The following is a 20,953-nucleotide window of genomic DNA, read 5'->3' as shown; positions in this document are numbered from 1 at the left end:
AAAGACAAGCAAGAGCAGCAGTAGCACATATTTGTTCAGTAGACATCATGGCAACAGTTCTGCTCCCATCTCAGCCAAGAACTAGCGCTAAAAATGTAAAGCTTGCTATTCCTCAAGGCCCTGTCTTCACTGGGAATGTAGCAGAGAGGTTGTTTGGATGGGAGGACATGATCTGTGGAAGGAATCGCTTGGATTTGGGGGTCAATCGCCAGCTCTGCTCCCTGCCTTCTACCTCGGCATCCATCTCACCCTGTGGCTCCCCCTTTAGAGCTGCTGCATGCCTTCTCCTTGCAGGTTTTCCAACAGTATTACGGGTTGGGTGGCCGTTGGAATGATGCTTGGCTCAAGGAAACAAGCAGCATCCTCTGGTGGGCAGGGATACAAACAGAAATGAGGTTTTCAATCTTTACCTGCTGCCCCATATCCACAGATTCCTCTCTGTGCATCTCGCGTGGGGGATTTAGGTACTGTTCCTTATAGTAACATCACCTCTCTACACATCTGAACACAAATGCTTGTTAGGCATAATAAGGAAAGCCAGAAATCCATTTTAACACGCGCAGGGAGGCAGGCTGTTTAAGAACAATAATAAATAACAATAAGTTGATTAATAATTCATCTATTCCAAGCAAACATCTCGAGGCAGACATTCCTGCCTATCACCTCTCTGATATTAAACAGGGCCACTAAGGCCTGGCTCTGATTTGTCATTTGGATACCAGCCAGCAAAGCTTCCCAGTGGATGATGCTGATTTACAGCCTAGCTATGTTTGCTGCTACATTTATGCTGGGTTTTTGTTTGGGTTTGGTTTTTTTAGTGAATTACCTTTCAGGGAACTCATCCGTTCTGAAATACAGGAAGGAACCAGCAGCAATTGAAGGAAACCTAAAGTGAAATTCAGTCACAAATCTCATATATTAATTCCCATTCCATCCCTTTACTTCCCCAGCACTTGCCCTGAGAAGTTGGCCTATTCCTAGCATGCTGATATTGTATTGCTATAAATGTCAGACATCTGAAGAACAATACTATCTATTAGCATGTTAAAGAGTATTATTGTCTGCAAGTTACTAGGTTCAAAGGCAGCATTGTGCTTGGCAAATTACTGTCTGCAGCTCTTCTAGTACCTGGCTCTGAGCTGATGGCACATGGTATGGAGACAGAGGTTCTCATCCAGCCGAAAACACAGTGCTCAACAAAAGGAGAAGGTTAGGCAGGAAATGTCTTACATTACATGGTACAAATGTCTTCAATGCACTTCTGTTATTTTTTTACTTACTACTAACTGTCTCTTTGAAAGTAACCTCAGCTTCTAGATCTTTCCTTCTATTCCTACACTGAAATGATACTAAAATGAGAGAGACCTTTCTAAACATAACCTAAACCATCTGCTGTGCAGAGAGAGCTCTGCTCCCAGGAAGGAGTCAGTCTGACCCATCCAAACATCTGGCCATTGACCGGAGGGGAACGGTGCTCTCACATCCCAGATGTGCTCTGTCTGATTCCAGCTTTTCCCCGGCAGTGACTTGTAGCTGGTTTCCATCCCTGTGTTGCTGTTACGCTCCAGAGAGCATGGAGAGGGGCTTTGCCTTTGAATTTGGGTTGAAATGGCACCTTGGCATGCTCTGGAGTGCTGTGTATAAATAGAACTCAACTCCTACAGCCCTGCTGTCACCTATTAAGCTCAAAGTATATATTAAAGAAGTGTAAGTCATCCTTTGTCTTGCAGAGTGGAGACTCCATTTCTCTACCCCAGTAACTCCACAAGATCTCAGCTCCAGGGACATCTCTTCTCTTGGGCCACCCGACTCTGCCTGTCCCTTCCTTTACCTCCATTCCTCCCCAACTCCCATCTACTTCTTCCCATTCAACTCATTTGACAAAGGGAGTTGCATTTGTGGGTGTCGTGCCCACACTTTAGACTTGAAAATTGACTGTAGGATGCATGATTTGAGGGTAAAATCCTTGCAAAGTGTGACAGTGATCACACAGCATCCAGTGATGCCAGCTGGATGTCTTGGATGGGGGAAAGCGTAGGGTTTGCTGCCAAATCAGGCCCTGCTCCTGTAGGAAACAACTGTGGGGAAGGATATATAGCTGGGTACAAAACTGTCACAGAATCATAGAATGGTTTGGGTTGGAAGGGACCGTAAAGCTCATCCAGTTCCAACCCCCTGCCATGGGCAAGGACACCTTCCACTAGAGCAGGGTGCTCCAAGCCCCATCCAAGCTGGCCTAGATGCTTATATGCAGTGATTTATCCCCAAAATCATGGCAGCGCAGACACCCCATGGAGCTGCACTGGTCCCTCTCTGCACCTCACAGCACAGCACATGTATTTGGGCAGAGTCGCAACACAGGTTGTGAAGCTTGTGCCCATGAACATCTGGATTAGAGACGAGCACTAACCCCAGCACCTCTGCGGTAGGCTCTGATGCAGAGGATCTGGACCAGCTTTGTGGCAGGGACTTGGGAGAAGCCAACAGAGAGCAGGTGGTTAAAAACCACATTAACAACCCCATTAACAAGTGCTGCAGATTAGACCAAACAACAGCTCATCAGCATGCACTCCAAAGGCCACACACTGCAAAGGGAAGAGAATAGAGGAACAACAAGAAGGAGGAGAGATGAAAAGAAAGCAGAGATGGGAATTAGGTTTAATAGTATTGTTCCCTAATTACAGCGTGGCACTGGCAGCAGACGCTTTGGCGTTTGCGGTTCAGCAAAGGATGTGCTGAAAACATGGGGAGCAAACTGCTTAATAGGAGAGAGATGGAGCACAGGGTGAGTGGGCATCTGACCGCGGGGCTCCTGTCACCCCATGTGAGCTATTGGTGCTGCCCAGCGTCCTGGTGGTGCTTCTTTTGAGGCTATAAACTGCAATTTAAGGGCTTTCAGACCTTGGTCAGGAGGCGTGTTAGTGAGGTTTGCAGGGAAGAGGTGGCATCTTCCTCACATTAACTCATATATAGGGTTGGGGACAGGACACGTGTCATCTGGAGTGGAGAAACAAGTCCCTCCAGGAGCTCCACGCATTGGGAATTGAACATCGCATCATTTCAGATCCATCCTCCCAGCACAGCAGGAACCTGTTGCTTTTCTCATTACATCCTGAAACCTTTATGAAGGGAATTCAGTATCGCTACACCAATATGAGAAACCAAAATGACTCATTGCACAGCCCGGCTGGGACTTGTGGGGCAGATCCTTGCCCCATAGCAAACGGGCAAGGATAAGCATGTATGGGGCTGGTCTGCACCCTCCCCAGCACGCAGGAAGGCCTGAGACCCATGTCTCTCAGCAAGGTATGTATAGGAAGAAGACTCCAAACCCCTGAAAAGCTTCCCTCTGGAAGCCCCCTGCACTCACTGGAGCTGTACACAGAGCCCCGCACGATGAGGAACACTAATGCATGTCTTGGTCCCAGTCCAAACCAAACGCCAGCTATAATAACCCTCGTGGGAGAGGCAAACAGAGGACCCCTTTGTTAGGCACCACTTTGCACGTTACGCTTCATTTGGGCCAGCAGCACTTCCAGCACGAGGCTCAGGCACCATCTGCTTGATGGGGGCAAGGTGGGATGAGGCCAGGAACAGGAGGAAAAGGGGAATCTCGGGACAGGTTGCTTCGGATGATGCCTCTTGTGTCAGCCCCTAAAAAGCTTGGAAGAGGAGAGACTGGCAGGTAGGTTGAGCCCATTGTGGTGCCTGCTGGAGGTAATGGTTTCTAATGGGGCAGGAAGCAGTGGTGGTGTCTCCTGTCCCATTCTCCTTTCGTGCATGTGTATGAAGAGGTCCTGCTTCAGGATCCCCAATCTCTGGCTAATTCCTGTTTGGTTCCCTTCAAAAATAGAGGAGCAACAGCATTGGAGGAACCCCATGAATCCCCACTAAGCCCAGCACAATCTTATTTGTGGATGCTTCTTTACCAGTGTAAATGCAATGAAACGACTCTGGAGGGGGGGTCTGCCCTGACCTAAAGGGGATGGGACAAACCAGATCCCCTACCCATACCCCAGTACAGCCTGGCTCACATTTCAGTATAAACTGGATCTCCTGGCCTCTTCCCAGCACAGATTGGAACCCATTTGACCCCCTCCCAGCACAGACTGGGCCCCATCCCAGTACAAAGCATCAGCTATAGCCCTAAGCCCCTAAGCCTGCGGACCGCAAGCAGTGTGCTGATGTTTGGTTCAGTGTTAGGGAGCCCTATGAGGAGCAAGGAGTTGGATGATCCTTACGGATCACTTCCAGCTCAGGATCTTCTATGATTCTATAGAGATCTGCAAGCTCCTGCAACAGCTCCAGCAAGAGTCAATGGATGCAACAGAGACTTGTACCCCATGTCCTGCACCCTGCAGTGGTGTTGATGAGTGGAGTGGCCTCAGCTGGGACCTCGTCAATGTAATGGGAAAGGGCTGTGTTGGCTGGGAGGGGTTGCAGGGGGATTCTTCAGCTACAAGCTCAGGCTGCTCTTTGTCCTGAGGTGTGTGCCATGTAAAGGATGTCCTCGCTGTCCCAGCTCCAGGTAGGGCCTTGGAATTGGGGTGAAATGAGCTCAGTGTGGTGCAGGGAATGGTTGTGTTTGGGGGGGTGTGATGCAGGGGCTGCTGTCTGCAGCCAAGTGGGTATGATAACAGGTCTGCTTTGCTTTGGCTGTGATGGGCCTGCAGCTCAAGCTCCTTCCTTCATGGGTGAGGGTTCTGGTGTTACCAAAGCGGATACCCAAGTTTAAATCCCATAGGGAAAAGCAGCAAGAGGGTTGTTTTTCTGACAGCTCTCTTCTGATGTACGGTGATTTGGCAAGGCAATGTTTTCCCCCCCTTATTTATGAGGGCCAAGGGAGTGCAGTGCTGCAGAGGAAGAGTTGTTTGCAGCCAGGATGACACTGTTGTTGCTGGCAATCGCTGCTGATGCGGGGGTCCTGCTTCTCCCCTTTGGTAGCAGAGAGAGGCTTCTGCAGCTGGCAGGGAGCTCAGAGTAGAGACACGCTGCTGTCTTCATTGCTCTATGTAAAAACTGTGCCGACTTCTGGTGTTTAGGTTGCTAAATCCTGCTGTTTAATGCTGAAGCTGTGGCTCAAAGAGAACATAATGTTTATAGGGTAAGAAAAAGCAGGGGAGGGGAAGGTTACTGCTGTTTTCTAGTAGATGTGGCCGCATGTGGGTCTGTATTGGGTGAAGATGGCAGGGAAGCTGCAAGGAGCCACAGGAAATCTGTAGTGCAGGGATGTGAACAGTGCACATGAGGATCAGGGCTTAGGCCCCGAAACTGCGCTGATTTGAGCAGTGTTTGGTGATGCACTGAATGGCTCTGGGGAACGATGAGCTCTGCTTCCTAGATGCTTGTAAAATGCTCTGTTAGCCTGGAAAGGGAGTGTTAGAGATGTGCAACTAATTAATTACTAATTAGTGGATTGTTAGCAGGATACAGCCAGAGGCAAAGCAGCTCCTGCAGAGACCATGGGAGCGCTGTAATCTGTGCGGGGTCTGCGTGGTGGGTGCTGCCTGAAGCAGCAGAAGGTGCAGCAATAGGAAATACCTGTGTGTGGAGGGGAAAAAGAGGTGTATGGGGAGCTGTAAGGGGGACCAGATGGTGCTGGGAACAAGGGGATGACAGGGTGCCCTTGAGGAGGGTGACAGCAGTGAGAAATGGGATGAAAGCCTTTATCGTGAGCATCCTGAATCCTCCAGCTAGGACCAGACTTCCCAAGGGAAGCATTAAACAGAGCTGCAACAGGGGAAGAAGTGGGGGCTCTTTAGGGGAGAACGAAAGCTGTATGTGATGATCAGAGGTGAATTGCCACCAGCTGAGTTAAGCTGGAGGTGGGGTTGTGTTCCTGAGCCATCAAGCATTAGGTTCAATCAATACCCAATTGGTGATGAAGATGCAAATTGAGGCTTTCCCAAACTTCTTCCCCCTTGGCTCTGATGGCTGTGGGGCTGCCCCATGGTAGGGGCTAAGCAGTGCTTTTCTACTGGTTGTTTTAAACCCATGTGGCTCCTGGCCTGGCTGGGGATAGAGGAGCTGGGCAGGATCCCAGGCACCAGCTGACATGGCCCCTGTTTGACAGAAATCACCTCCCAGATGGGCTTTTGGCTGTGGTTTAACCCCATCAGTGCTCAAAGCATGCACCAGTGAAAGCTCCTGCTTTGCAAGCTGTTTGGTTGCCCTCTGAGGATAGCGGTTGCTTGGGTCTTCAGTGTCTGAAACAGCAATCAAAGGTGTTGCATCAATGCAGAAAGGGTTAATGCTCCTGGGTTGAGGTCAAGACCAGAGCTGCTAATCTCAACCTCAACTAGGAGACATTCCTGTTGGGAGCAGAGCTTCTTCACTGTCAATGTGGGAAAGCGATAAGGGGAGGCCACTTCCCACCCAGCTAATGATCTGCAGCAATGAGAACTTGGCCTCAATCTGCTCTTTGGGCTGAGAGCGAAGGCAGGATTTAAAGCAGCCGGGCTGGGGCAGCTCTCATGGCTGGGTGGTCCTGTCCCATGGGTAGTGCATGCTGGTGGTGCTGAGCCCCAGCCATACCTGCTTGCGGGCTTGTTTTGCTGTGATTTGCTGTGTAGCAGTTCAGCTCACTGCTTTTCCAGTGAGGATCTTAAGCTCTGGTGTAAATCTCGGGAAGAGAGACCTGGGAGACAGGAGAAATGTCCCCCTACGGAGATGCATGGAAGTCCCATCAGGCATCATCAGCTCAGCCGGGTGGTGGTGGCAGCTTCTCATTGCTGCCGTGTCCCTGGCAGGGGATACAAGACGCCAGTTCATGTTGGTTGGTTTTGTATTTGCTTCTGGTTCTATCTTGGTGGATAATAACTAAGGGTGTGCAGGGGTCCTGCCCATTCCTCCTCATCTGTGGGTTAAAGCGCTGACCTGTGTGATGCCTGGAGCATGTTGAAGCCCTGTTAATGTGCTCAGTGAGCTTTAGAGAATGAAGCTTCAGTCTAAACGTGTGTGATTGATCAGGGTGTCTTGTTTGGTTGATTCATGGGTTAAGCTTAGAGAAGAGCCACCTGTGTTGTTCTGCTGGGGTCTCAGTGCTGTGTGTGCAGGAGAGGAGCTGCTGGGTGATCTCTATAGGTAGATCTATGTGTGATCTCTATAAGTAGATCTGTATGGGTTGTTTCTATAGGTGGATCTGTATGCGTGATCTCTATAGGTGGATCTGTATGCGTGATCTCTATAGGTGGATCTGTATGCGTGATCTCTACAGGTGGATCTGTATGCGTGATCTCTACGGGTGGATCTGTATGCGTGATCTCTACGGGTGGATCTGTATGCGTGATCTCTACGGGTGGATCTGTATGCGTGATCTCTACGGGTGGATCTGTATGTGTGATCTCTACGGGTGGATCTGTATGCGTGATCTCTACGGGTGGATCTGTATGCGTGATCTCTACGGGTGGATCTGTATGCGTGATCTCTACGGGTGGATCTGTATGCGTGATCTCTACGGGTGGATCTGTATGCGTGATCTCTACGGGTGGATCTGTATGCGTGATCTCTACGGGTGGATCTGTATGCGTGATCTCTACGGGTGGATCTGTATGCGTGATCTCTATAGGTGGATCTGTATGCGTGATCTCTATAGGTGGATCTGTATGTGTGATCTCTGCCTCTCTCTGTAGCTAGCTGCCTGCTGATGTCCAGTTTCTTATAGCACATCGCATGCATCTCTTTGGGCATGTTGCCTCTCCTCCTGTGTGATCAGAGAGGACAGTGCCCAAATCTGGGGAGCAATAAACACCCCGAGGGGGCAGGACCAGAATCCACGGCGATGACAGCAGGCGATGCTCTTTAGGGACATCCCTTTAAGGGAATCACACGTGAACTCACCTTCTCCCTTAGCAACCTGCCAGGGGGTTTCTCCAGCGTAGCGGATGAGGCGCACGCAGGTTTTCCCTGTGTGCTTTCACGCTATGCACTGGAGATGGCAGCAGAGCGCTGCTCCGGTGTCTCTCAGGTGTTTAAATGTGCTTTTCCCCACTTTGTGTCCGAGCCTGGTCGGAAGTTGGAGTATTTACGGCTTTTTAAAGTGCTTGGTGTGCTTGTGATGCGCTGGTCAAAATACGGATCGGCTTTTACGTCTTAACCATTCATCAAGCTGCATTTCCATCGATTTTCCTGGGATTGATGTTCTGAAATTCCAAATCGAAGAGCAGATCTGAGAGCTGGAGGCAGCTGTTAAATCATTACCTACTGTACAACGCAGGCCCTGCAGCTCCATGCTTTGGGCACTGTTCTGAGCTGGTGTTTGATTAAAGCAGGTTTCTCTTAGCCTTTGGCTGTGTTGCTTGGGGAACGGGAAGCTGCTGGGTGACTTCCCATGTTGGGTTTGCTTGTCTAAGTGTCTCTTACACTAAATTGAAGCCGTAACTGAAACGTGCAGCCTTTGTTTTTAATCCCGAGTTTCTCGGTTGGGTTGGTGGGAGCTCACAGCGGATGCTTGAGTGAAAAACTGGTCCCTAATGGTGCCAGTGAAGGGCAGGAACAAAGGGGTCGGGTGTGGGATGTCCTCAAGGATGTGCATGATCTGCCTGAAGGCTGTCCAGCTCAATAGTGTGTGCAAGTCCAGTCGTGTCCTGCTTGGCTTGCTAGGTTCCCAGAGTGCTCATAGCTCTCTGGAGTTGGGGAGATGCAGTGAACTGCAGATGGACGCACAGATTTACTCCAAGGCCTTGCAAACAAAGCTGTGCAGGATGTGGTCGCTGTGTGATTTGCCCTGCTTCAGTTCAGAGGTATAAATACGTGTGTTTAAGTAGCAAAACGCCATGAAGAGTGCCAAGGGAGGATGGCTGCAAATGTACCCGTTCTCACAGGGTTTCTCCAAACATCTGCTGGAGGCAGGACACTGAATTAGAGACCTTTTTGGTCCAGCTTTTGAGGTGATGCTGCAGTGAATGACCATGGCTTTCCCTATAAGCACCTAGACACTTGAGGCAAGGCATCCAATGCAATGCATTGATGGCAGTGGTACATCACCTAGAAGGTGGGGCACTTGGCTCAGGGAGCCCAAGACTCAGTGGAGCAGTGTCTGTCATCTCCTGTACAGATGTATTTAACTTGCTTCTAGGTAGTGCTGTGAATTAAACTCCTAAATCAGTGATCTGGAAGAGCCTCACAGCCTAACATTATTGATCTCCCATCATAGTGCACTCGCTGTTGAGTGAAGAGAACACTGTTTCTACTTAAAAACAAACTTTAACTTAAACCCAAGAGCCTGTCCAATAAAAGATGCCTTTTTAACCTGAAAGGATAAAAGTAAATGATAAAAATCAAGTCATCTTTGTGGTGCAGCTTTTGTTTTTGGCTTGAAGGATCTAGTGTTTTATGGGACTTATTTGTAGAGGGACAAGAATAACTTCTTGGTTTAGTTCTTGGCTAAAGAAGAACTTGTTTTGGTTTGTGTTTTTCTAACAATTTTTTAAATAGCTTTTGGCTGGATTTTTTTATTGGGAATCCAATCCCCTTACACACACAGAGGCTTTTATAATTGTTCCTATGAAAAATAGCATTGACTGGGAAGACATTGTTCTAAGCTGCAGAGTGCATATAGCTCATCACAGCCATCAACCTGTGCACTGCTTCGAAGTGCTCTGATGAGGTAACTAAGGAGAATGAATTGATGTTGGTAGTCCTGAGCGCTGATGGAGATCGGTGCTTCCAGTGGGGGGGGAAATACTGGGTGCTGCTGTATCTCCCTTGAGCTGCACCACAAGAGGGCAACCCGAGGCCACAAATCACTGCTCATGCCTGGAGAGGCCGGTAGGAGCATCGGGAAAGGATGAGATGCAGGAAAACAGCAATCACTGCACTGGTGCAGAGCAGGGGTGCCGTGGCAGTGTGTTCTGTGGGTGTCTGCATGGCTGCCTGCAGCAGCGCTAATTGCAAGTGGCTTTCTCAGTGGAGAGCATCTTGTTGATACCTGTTAAATTGCCATCGGGCGCTCCTCTGGTCCTGTTGACCAAGGCAGAGGTTGCTGCCGTCAGTCCAGGTTAGTACTATGGGACTCTGCCCTGTTACTTAAAGTCTGCTAACGTCTAAAGCAGGAAAGTGGCTGAAATTAAAGGTGTGAAGTGCATTTACCAGCAGAACTTACCCTGGTGCTGTTGCTGTAGGTCTTAAAGGAGGCTTGAGGTTGTGCCCCTTGCAGAATAGCTATGAAGGCTTCAGTCCATAGGCACAAGATAGAGATATGTGCCCCCTGGCCAGCCTGCAGTCCACCTTGCCCAAATAGCAATGGAAAATGTAATTAGGTGTTTGGTAAAAGCCAAAATTGGGGATAGGATGGAGCATCCCTGGCTGATACTGTGTGAGCCAGATGCTGTACCCTGCTGTCCTGGTTGCAGCTGCTGCTTCACTTTACCATCCTCTTGCACTTGGAGGGCAGGGGATGCAACACGAATGGAGCAGGATATTGAGCTGAAATTGAGAATCAAGAAATAATTCTCAGGTCATCAATGGCAACATGACTGGAAATGACGCTGTGGAAGCAGTGGTTATAAACTCCTCCAACTTCACTCTGGAAATGGGTGGAGGAGGCTGAAAATGGTTGGATTTTCAATGGGGGATTGGTAAAAAGCCTGTGAAGGAAAGGGCAATCCCCATGCAACAGCATTAGTCCTGCTGGGAATGGGATTCCCTACTGGGAGGTGACTGCAGACCGGCAGCCCTTGGTCACACCAGGCTGAGCCATGCTGGGGCTGAGCTGTGTTCATGACCTGACTCGGAACAAGGGCTTGTTTAAACAGTAGCAGGAGCTCCGTTAAAACAGAGACAATCTCAATTCAGAAGTACGTAACGGCAGGAAAAACAACCCGTGATGAGTTGGAGAACTGACTCAGGCCAGTCCTGAAATAGACCTCGAAACGGGGCTTGTTGAAAATGCTTCCATCAGAACAGTTTCCTCATGGAGGTTTTGGCTTTTCTCCTCAAAGAAATCTTTCAAGAAAAGCATCTGCTCCTGTGGAAAAACTCATCTTTTTGGGGTTGGAAAAACGGAGCATGTGAAAACTGACATCTTTCAGCATAGCAATGCAGTGTGCCAGGCCACAGGCAGACTCCACCTCTGTGCTGAGCTTCGCTTCTCAGTCCTGTCGTCCCCACTTGTCTCCATTGGAGTGGAACCCCCTTAACTATCAAATCTACCCCTCCCCATCTCCCTGCTTTTCTTAGTAACTGGCATGCACCCTGTTAAAGCTTCCCTTGGCTGTAAGAGCTCTAAGGTCAGCTTTGGAGCAGTATGTGGCAGCTCCACTGGGACATCAGATGCAATCCACACCCTGTCCCTTCGGACATGGGCTTCTGGGAAACCCATCTCCATCCCATGCTGATGTGTTGTGCATCATGGGAAGTGGCTGTGACTGGACAGCCAGGAAAGACAGCTCATTCTACTGGGCTCCTTTGTGGCTTTACTGGATTATTTTGCAGCAAATGGTTTGTTTTCAAGGTGTTTCTGTATCTCCTTGCTGCCTCCTTCCTCGTTTCCTTAGTGCCCGACTCCTGATGGAAATCTGATGTAACAGATGGAGAAATTGCCTGTCCAGGTCCGTGCAGCAGGGTCAGAGTTAGTTCTGGGACCTGTGTTTGAGTCCCCATCTCCCTTTCTCTTCAGAAAGTAAAGTGGGAATGTGTAGAAGGGAACAGCATTGCTGGATATGAGATCAGGGTGAGATGTGAGATCAGGTGCTGAAGATGGCTCAGAACGTACCTCACTGTTATCAGTAGCAACCCTTCCAGTTATAGCATCTAGGATGAACATGGTGAAAGGGAAGGAGATCAGTTTGCGTTAGAAATGGAAGTAGTTTAAAGCACATAATGGTCTAAAACTGGTTAACAAGGCAGCTGTCCTTCATAGCAGACCCTGTTGCCCCACAACTGAAAGCTAAGGCTGCTTCTAGAGGCAGGGTTGAGCTCCAGCAGTGCACTAGTGTTTGCCATGTTTGGCAGTTCCTGTGTTTCGCAGGTTATCTTCTATGCACAGCTGGAGCTGCAAAGCCATGGGGTATGGTGTGGTTTTGTTGTTAATGGTGATTCTGCTCCTGCATTCAGCTGGTCCCAAGAAGAAGCAGTATTAAAGATGTTGGGGGCCCAGAAGACAGCCTGGGTGTCAGAGAGGGGCTGGTTGAAGGTTTGGCAGGGTTGGATTGCTTTTCTGCTGTGGTTCTTCCCATCTATACAAAAGACCAAGCTCTGTAAAAAGATGCACCTAGTCCTGGAGACCTGTAGAGGAGGTGCTGATGGGTTTGAGTTCTCATTCCTGTTCTCACCATCATTTCTACCTGGTTTTATCCCTCCCAATTATCAATGTGAATAAATGATGCTCAAGGCCTTGGGTAACGCAGTCTAATGTGAGGCATCCCTGCCTATGGCAGGGGGTTGGAACTGGACGATCTTAAGGTCCCTTCCATCCCAAGCCATTCTATGGTTCTGTCTGATGACGCTAGCAGGTGCAGTGTAGGAGGTGCGATGTTCCTTGGACTTGCAGAAATGTAGGAAGGAAATAATCCTATAGCAGGGTAGTTGTAATGCGGAATAACCCAGGTCTGAAACATTAATCCGATACAGAAGCGCTTCTATCCATTCTGTTAAATATCGCCCTCAACAGTTTTTCCAAGGCTGGAAAAGCCTACAGGGCACTTCCAAAACCAGGCACATTCACACTTAAGTGCCCAGGCTTGAAAACAGAGGGGGGAAATACCTTAAATCCCAGTTTTTCCTGAGACCACATCACAGAGCGCCTCACGTTTGTGTCCCATCACCTGGAGAGCTGTGGTGAGGGAATTGCTTTAATTCCTAGCAGCCCTATGCAGGCAAAACAAGGCTCCATAGAAGGGGGGGGTTGTGTGTGTGTATGTGGTGCTTTGAGGCCTGGTGATTGTCATGAGATGGGCTCATCGCTGATGTGAGCGAGGGGCTGAGCTTTAAACCTGCCTGGGCACGGGGATGGCTGCATTTTCCCCGTGTTAACTTAATGAAAGGAGCTCTCAGTCCATTAAAGGAAACAAAGTGTGAGGAGCAGAGGCTTGGCCAGAGCTCGGGGTCCTGCTGGAGACTGGGGGGAACAGGAAAGCCTCAGTGGAGAGCAGTTGGTACAATAACAACCCATGTACAGCCAGGCTTGTGTTCCTGTAGAGCACGGGAGCCATTGACCAGCCTTCCTCTGCCCATAGAGCATTTTAAAGAGCAAATGGAAAAGAACCCGCTGCCCTAAGTGCTGGTGTCTTGTTTTCCAGTATCCTGGGCCTGTTAAAGCGCAGGCACAGTGCTGCAGAGTGACAGATGCGTTGTTTTACATCAAGGCTTGCGATGGAGAGCCCTGTGTCCACCTCCCCTCTGTCCCCATGGGATGCTCCATGCTTGTTTGCAGGAGGCAAGGTCTCATGCAGGCTCCTAAGGATTTCCCTCTCCTCCCTCTGGTGTGGGTCTGTATTCTATCAAAGCCATTCAACCACTTGTATTTATGTGCTGAATTTCCCCATAGCTCTTGGGAGTAGGTGTGCCATTGGTAAAAGCAGCCTGTTCTCTTCCAAGTGGCCAAAGCATCCTCAAGCACCAGGGAACTATTGATCCTTCTCTCACGACCAGGGCTTCTGAGAAATGAAACTGGGACAGGAGGTACCAGCTTAACAAACTGGTGATGTCCCAGTCGATTTCTATCTGCTTCTGGTGGCCTTAGAGCACTGATTCCCACACTCCAAGCAAGGCAATCCTGAGGCCAGGCTCTGTCGTGCTGGGGGCCGTGCTCCCCTTGACAGCCTGCAGCATACAAAGGGCTGATGAGAAAGGGATTCAATGCAGTGTATTGGCGTTTGTGTGCGGTGGTTGTATTAAAAGTACTTGCTGTCAGCCTAGCCATCACTTATAATTGGCTTTTATATTCCCTCACAGAATCACAGAATCCCAAGGGTTGGAAGGGACCCAAAAAGATCATCTAGTCCAACCCCCCTGCAAGAGCAGGGTAACCTACAGTACATCACACAGGAACTTGTCCAGGCGGGCCTTGAATATCTCCAGTGTAGGAGACTCCACAACCCCCCTGGGCAGCCTGTTCCAGTGCTCTGTCACTCTTACAGTAAAGAAGTTCTTCCTGATGTTAACGTGGAACTTCCTATGCTCCAGTTTACACCCATTGCCCCTTGTCCTATCACTGGATATCACTGAAAAAAGCCTAGCTCCATCATCCTGACACCCACCCTTTACATATTTGTAAACATTGATGAGGTCACCCCTCAGTCTCCTCTTCTCCAAGCTAAAGAGACCCAGCTCCCTCAGCCTCTCCTCATAAGGGAGATGTTCCACTCCCTTAATCATCTTTGTGGCTCTGCGCTGGACTCCTTCAAGCAATTCCCTGTCCTTCTTGAACAGAGGGGCCCAGAACTGGACGCAATATTCCAGATGCGGCCTCACCAAGGCTGAGTAGAGGGGGAGGAGAACCTCTCTTGACCTACTAACCACTCCCTTTCTAATGCACCCTAAGATGCCATTTGCCTTCTTGGCCACAAGAGCACATTGCTGGCTCATGGTCATCCTCCTATCCACCAGGACCCCCAGGTCCCTTTCCCCTTCACTACTTTCCAGCAGGTCAACCCCCAACCTGTACTGGTACATGGGGTTGTTCTTCCCCAGATGCAAGACTCTACACTTGCCCTTGTTAAATTTCATCCAGTTTCTCCCCGCCCAACTCTCCAGCCTGTCCAGGTCTCGCTGAATGGCAGCACAGTCCTCTGGTGTGTCAGCCACTCCTCCCAGTTTTGTGTCATCAGCAAACTTGCTGAGGGTGCACTCAGTTCCCTCATCCAGGTCATTGATGAAAATATTAAACAGCACCGGTCCCAGCACCGACCCCTGAGGAACTCCACTAGTCACAGACCTCCAGCTAGATTCTGCGCCATTGACCACAACTCTCTGCCTTCTTCCTTTCAACCAGTTCTCGATCCACCTCACTACTTGATCGTCAAGCCCACACTTCCTCAGCTTATCTATGAGGATGCTGTGGGAGACAGTATCAAATGCCTTACTGAAATCAAGAAAAACTACATCTACCGCTCTACCATCATCCCTCCACCTAGTCACTTCCTCATAGAAGGCTATAAGGTTGGTCATACATGACTTCCCCCTCATAAAACCATGTTGGCTGTTCTTAATGACCCCCTCATCCTTGATATGCCTAGTGATGGAGTCAAGAATAAGTTGTTCCATCATCTTTCCAGGGATGGAGGTAAGGCTGACCGGTCTATAATTACCCGGGTCCTCCTTCTTGCCCTTCTTATAGATTGGTGTGACCTTTGCCATCCGCCAATCCTCAGGCACCTCGCCCATTTCCCACGACTTACCAAAGATGATGGAAAGTGGCCTAGCAATGACCTCCGCCAGCTCCCTCAGCACCCGTGGGTGCATTCCATCCGGACCCATCGATTTACAGATGTCCAGTTTGCATAGCTGATCCCTAACCCAATCCTCATCTACCAAAGCAAACTCCTCCTTTGTCCTGACTCCTTCTGGGGCTATAGAAATCCGGGGCCCTCGGGGAGAGTCTGCAGGAGTAAAGACAGAGGCAAAGAAGGCATTCAGCACCTCTGCCTTCTTTATATCCTCTGTCTCCAGGGTACCCACTTCGTTCAGCAGTGGGCCTATATTGCCTCTTGTTTTAGTTTTATTTGCTATGTATTTGAAGAAGCCCTTTCTATTGTCTTTAACCCGACTAGCAAGATTGAGTTCCAAGGAGGCCTTAGCTGTCCTAATTGCCTCCCTACATCCTCTAACAACTGTCCTATATTCCTCCCAAGCGGCCAGCCCCTCCTTCCATAATCCATAGATTCTCCTTTTCCACTTGAGTTTGCCCAGCAGCTCCTTGTTTAACCACGCCGGTCTCCTAGATCCCTTACTTGACTTCCTACTCATTGGGACGCTCCGATCCTGAGCTTGGAAGAAGCGGTCCTTGAATGCTAACCAACTATCTTGAGCCCCTTTACCACCTAGTACACTTTCCCATGAGACTTCCCTTAGCAGTTGACTCCCTCCTGGCAACAGCAGCTCTTCCCAGGCTGCTGGTGGGGCGCTGGGTCTGGGAAGGCTGCTCCGTGCATGGGAGGTATGTGGAAATGATCAGAACTGGCTCAGGAAGGGTAATGTGGCCCCTGTCTGCCTCTAGGTTTGCCTGAGCATCCCACCAGGAGCATTTCCCTCTGCAGACTGGCTGTCAAGCACTGGCAAAGGTCGTCTCTGTTATGGCTGGGTGGCTTCTGGTGTGCTGGGGAAGTGCATCAGGTTTGGGGTGGGCAAGTTTGCGATCACTTGGTTATGGTTCAATAACCAAGTCACTGTGCAATCACTTGGTTACGCTGGGGAGGGTGGAGGGAGGCTGGGTTTGCTGCAGAGCCGCATGGCCATGCTCAGCAGAGTTGAATGCTCACCATAATGCCTTCAGGCCTGGAATTACCTTTAAATGATGGTGTTCTTGTGCATCAGAGCTACATAAAAAGCAACAAAATGCGTGGAGAATAGATGAGGTCAGAGCATATTTATACTGATGGTACTGTACAGTGTGGATGGGTTGGAAGAACCTCTGCCAGTTACAGTCTCGGGTGTTACGAGTATAGACCCCTTTGGCTCACATGGTAGAGTATGGGGGTAAATTTGCCCCTCAGAGGTGACTTGGCTGAGTGGGAACCACTGATTTGCACAGTGAGACTTGCATCACTTGGGCCAGTTACACATGCTCTGTTTCAAGGCGATGCTTCAATTTTGGGGTATCTCAAGATACAAATCTCAAGTTTTGAGTTAAAGAGCCTTTATATTGTTTAAATCTTATCCGTAATACTGGAGCATGTAAACTTGCAAACACTTGAAAGTCAGACCAACATTTCTTTGCTGTATTCCCCGTAAGCATTTGAGATGTGGCTCTTGTCTAGTCCATGTATCCTAGACATTACCAGTCTCATCTGATTGAGTTTCTATGTTTGCAAATAGACTAATCTAATGACCTAATTTCTGAAGGAGGCCTGTTATTTATTAACCGTGATGTAAATCCTACCAGCATCAGAAGAAAGAACATTGGGTTTTCTGAGTTTCTGCTATTTTTAAAGATTCAGATCTCTAGGGCAATTAATCATCTTTTCCTGACATATTGAATTCAATCATGTGTTATAGCAACAAAACTTCATATGGGCAGTTTATGATGCAACATTAACTTGTCAGCAAGAAGGACAATTCATGACTGTCTACTAGTAGCAAGTGGCAGGCATTTGGACAACTGTCCTATAGTTTTGCAAGCATCAGCACATTTTGTTGGCATAGCCTATGTAGGCAGAGCATAATATACGTTTTTGCTCATATATATATTAAAAAACCAACAAAGAATATAATTCCCTGCCAGGAGTTTCCACTTATTTTCCATAACGAGAGCTGGAGGGTCTGTAAAAGCTGGCCTCATAAAAAGAAATTGCATTGGGTGAATTTTTCCTTTACAAGGAAGGTGGAAGAAGCTGGAGTTTGTTTGGATGCACAAGCCTTCCTAAACCATGGTTTATCAGCTGTGTTACTGCAGTAAGGAAAGCTCTTACTTCGAGATAGGGTCTGCTTGAACAGAGCGATGGTGCTTGCAATCAAACCACACAATGATAACGGCGTGGACAAACTGAGCATAGGAGCATCAGGAGCTATGGAACAAGCTGCAATGGCCTTGGCACAGCAGCGGCCTGGCTGTTTTCAGAGAGGGATTGAGATATCAGAGGAAAGAGGTGCAAAAGCTTTAAGGGATGAGAGGGGTGCGCTCTGCTGCTGTTTATAGTGGGGCTCTAAAGGGTCCTTGAGAGCGCAGGGAAGCGGTTTTGCTTTGGTGTTGTAGGGAAAATTGAAAGATAAACGCAAAAGGAGGAATTGCAACAGGAAAGCAAACAGATTAAAAGGAATCTTTATGGTCCTGTTCCAGGCAGATACACGCTGAAGCAAACCTGCCTGCCAAGGCCAGAGGAGAGGCAGTTGCAGGGATCTGGCTATGAGCTAACACATGGACCTGGATGGGGATTTTTGGCAGGGTGGAGACCAGGATTTTGGCAGGATGGGGGAATACAACAGGCCATGTTCTTGGAGTAGTAAACCCTGTGCAGTTACTGCGCCTTGGGTCTGGTTCGGGAGCAGGGAGCAAGCGGAGCGACTCCAAGCAATGGCCAGGTTGTTGGGAATGTGGTGGTTCACTGCGGTCAAAGACATGGTGGGGAGGGAGGTGAGGAGTTTTAACTGAAATAAAGCTGGGCTGAAGACTGTACGTGTCCTGCAGGATGTAGGAGGTAAATCAGTGAAGTAGCTGGTAAAGTAGCCTAAAACCTTTATGTGTTCATAAAGGCAGAAAGATGCTAAAGATTAAATGTTAATGGATGTGATTATGAACTGCTACTCTGCCTGTAAGTGGGTTTGGATTTGGCCTTTATGTAGGAGTGAGATGATGAACGAGGGAAATGGTGGGGGTAGCGCTGACCTTCACCCACACACATAGACCAGGTTGAAGATGCTCAACCTCACAGTGTTCTCTCATGATTTGGTGTACAACAGGCAATGCTGTAGAAGCTTTCTGTCAGTGGGTAACAGGGTTTCAAAACAGCTGGAAAAGAGAGCATAAATGCAGGGATGGAAGGCTGTATGATGTGGATGCATGCGGTGTTACGCGCACAGTGTGGCTCCAAGGTGCTTCTCCAGCACTCCAAAGGTACCTTTGTGGCCCAGGAAGAGGCTGTGCTCTACAGGACCACTTCTGCATGAATGGCTGTGGTTTGAAGGGGGTATGTGGGCTGTGTGTATGGCATGTGCTAGCTGCTCCTCCCTGACCACAGATCACACCCAGGGATCATAGCTGGCTTCATTCTTCTAGTTGGGAGCAGAGAGACTTAAACTACTTAAGTTTAAGCTGGATAAAGGGGGCTTCTATAGCAGCAACTTAGGATGGAAAGCGTAAGTGATGTACCATTTAGAGATGGGAACATATGGCCCCCAGTGTCTTCGCATCCCTCCCAGAACACAGCCATTTTTGTCTTGTTTGTCTCAGATCAGTTGATTGCTGTAATGTGTTAAAGACTGACTTATGAAAGACACAAATTATCCTGATCAAAGGAAACGGAGGGAGTATAATAAGAGACCAGCTCAGCTGAGCCGAGGGCTGCTCGGTGCCCTGGGACTCAAAGAGGAAAGACACAAAGTAGAAACTACATCAAACAAATAGGCATGCCTCCAAAATATATCACAAGGAAGAATCATTGTGAATGAGACCAAAGAGGCAGCGAGCCTCTGCCCACTGCAGAGGGAAGTTAATGCTGAAAGATGCCAGAAGGCTTCATGACTTCAGCGTGTCCATCCAAACCTGCGTGACTGCCGTTTGCTATTTCAGTTAATGCTCTACAGGCACTGATGATGGAATGGGCTCATGCTGGAGGGACTTGGATAATTGGCAGGGATAAAATTCACCCTGAAGTACCCAGAATATGTTTTTGAGCACCAGTTTGTTCTTGGCTCCCTTTGAGGACTCCTGGGGAAGAATGAGGTTACATAGGACTGAAAGGGCAAACCTAGTACTTGGCTTTAAATAGTCTAGGGGGAGAAAAGAAACCAGGAACCACAGAGCAGAGCAGCATACCTCTGGTTTCTGGGATAAGGGAATGGCTTATGATTGCCTAAGGGATAAGAAGGCTTTGTCAAGAATTATATCTGTTAAATGAAGCAAGTTTCCTTCAGAGACAAACAAGGGTAAATGTTAAGTGATGGGTTTTCAGGACAGTAATAATTCTTGAGTGTTTTGCTTTGTGCACTAGCAGTTTATTGTCTTGTGAAACCTGAAATGGATCAGACTGCATTTCTTTTCCTTTCCTGAGGTCTTACCTAAACAAGGCCTGATTCAAAACAGCCCATGCTGTATTCTTAAATATAATCAGTCAGATAAGACCACTTCCCACCCACAGGTTAGTATGGGGTGTCTGTTGTTGCTAGTTAGATCGGTTCTGAGTGGTTCGGGGGCAGAAAGCTCTGCTTCTGGGACGGCTCTGTGGGTTTTCCAGGGAAATGCGATTTCTCAGTTCTTCCAGGAAGGAAATACAGCCTCCCACCAAAAGAAGACTCGGATTATGGTCACCTTTAGAAGTAACTGTTCTGGTAGAAGCCAGGGGCATGCCGGTGTTGTGCTTACCCTATCACGAGAGGTATTGCTGTGTGGTTTCATGTCTGTTAACATGAGCAGAGATGCCACCCTGGCGCTGCACAGTGTCATCAGAGGTCTGCTTGCAGCCAGCTTTGCACTGATGTAGGTTTTCTTGATGCTCCTGCAAGTGTTTAATGATGTTGGAGCGCCGGGACCCTTGTGCCTTTATCTGAGATTGCAATGTTAGCTTATCTGGGGTGCGGGCTGGCTCAGTTACTGGCTGTTAAACACAAATGCTGTGCCTTATGTAGTAAAACATTGTGTGGCTCCTGTCCCTGCCTTTGCAGGTGAGTGCTCCTTCTTAGCATCCGGTTGGCTGGTTTAGATGGGATCAGGGGCTCTAGATTGTTCTAATTCTTTCCCTGCTTGCCAGTCTTTTGGCAGAAGCCTTCTAGGCTTGAGCAGGAAGATCTCCGTCTCGGAGAGCTGGTCTTTGGTTATTGAAGCCCAGTTCTTTCATGATGACCTATTACTTTTCCATGGCTGGCTAATGGCGAGCAGAAGTGTTAAACCCAAGGCAGAAGAAAATGTGTTTTAAAGTGACAGTTACTTCAAGCTCAAACCGCTCCATCGCACATGAGTGCTTTCCTTGAACCTGTCTTTTTAATGTTTTGTCTCTGGTGGATGGCGTTGGAGCATTTCTTGGCGGTAGCATGTGAATCCCACTAAATCCCTTGATCCCTCTGTCTAGTTTTAGACTTGTTTATGGAACAGAGTCTGTGTAGGTATTAGTGGCTGAATTAGCAATGGAGGAGCAGAAATGTA

The 20,953-nt window shown here is 48.6% G+C and overlaps 1 protein-coding gene across 4 annotated transcripts in view; it reads left to right on the top strand.

The window, feature by feature from the left end:
• Nucleotides 1-4,443: 4,443 nt before the first annotated feature.
• COL27A1 (collagen type XXVII alpha 1 chain) overlaps nucleotides 4,444-20,953 on the top strand; it is a 195,601-nt gene continuing 179,091 nt past the window's right edge. For all 4 annotated transcript variants that reach the window (XM_065696066.1, XM_065696069.1, XM_065696070.1 and 1 more), the window contains exon 1: nucleotides 4,444-4,528. The gene's annotated coding sequence lies outside the window, so the exon portion shown is untranslated. The remainder of the gene's footprint in view (nucleotides 4,529-20,953) is intronic.

Source organism: Lathamus discolor, chromosome 15, assembly GCF_037157495.1.
Source record: "Lathamus discolor isolate bLatDis1 chromosome 15, bLatDis1.hap1, whole genome shotgun sequence".
NCBI classification, from domain to species: Eukaryota; Metazoa; Chordata; class Aves; order Psittaciformes; family Psittacidae; genus Lathamus; species Lathamus discolor.
Note: the sequence above shows the minus strand (reverse complement) of the source record. Positions and strands in the feature narration are given on the sequence as shown.